Source organism: Brassica oleracea, chromosome C3, assembly GCF_000695525.1.
Source record: "Brassica oleracea var. oleracea cultivar TO1000 chromosome C3, BOL, whole genome shotgun sequence".
Classification (NCBI taxonomy): domain Eukaryota; kingdom Viridiplantae; phylum Streptophyta; class Magnoliopsida; order Brassicales; family Brassicaceae; genus Brassica; species Brassica oleracea.
The window spans coordinates 51690316-51691103 of NC_027750.1; positions in this window are offsets into that span (position 1 = coordinate 51690316).

Here is a 788-nt window from a genome sequence, read left to right on the forward strand (position 1 = left end):
ACGTTTCGCCGATTGTCATTTTGATGAGATAATATTCCCAGGTCTATGGAGAGAAAACAAAAATGTAGAAAATGATATCAAATGGAGTGTACCTTCATTACTATATCTTGATCCTCCTACTAAAGAGTCTGAACTAGAAGTTCGACGAATCATGCATTTACAGAGTATAGCTAATCAGCTACCTGATGCATTTGCGGATACCAAGACGGTAACTAAATCTCATATACCAGCCGTGAATTCTCCTGCTTTTATCAAAACATCAAATGAGCAAGGAAAAGCGGACGATACACGAGAGTCTAAAACACGCCTGCAGCATGGCAGACCTACTGGTTCTAAGAATAAAATCCTAGAAAACAAAAAGATGTCAAGGTAAATGACACATCCAAAATAGCAGAAAGTATTTTGGAAGAAACAAATAATAAGGATACTGAGAAAGTTGAGCATAATGAGTCGAAAAGTAATCATGAAATTTCTATCAACTACATCCATAATAAAAGGATATAGAATAGAAATGAACAAAATGATCTTGATGATTCTTTCTCATATATTGTGTCAAGTGAAATAAATGAAGAAATCGATGATCGAGAACCAAAATCGGTCTATGAATGTCAAAAGAGACATGATTGGGAACAATGGAAAAATGCAATACAAGCTGAACTTGATTCGCTTAATAAACGAGAAGTATTTGGATCTATTGTGCTCACACCTGCTGATGTGAGACCGGTTGGATACAAATGGGTTTTCGTTCGAAAACGAAATGAGAAAAATGAGGTTACGAGATACAAAGC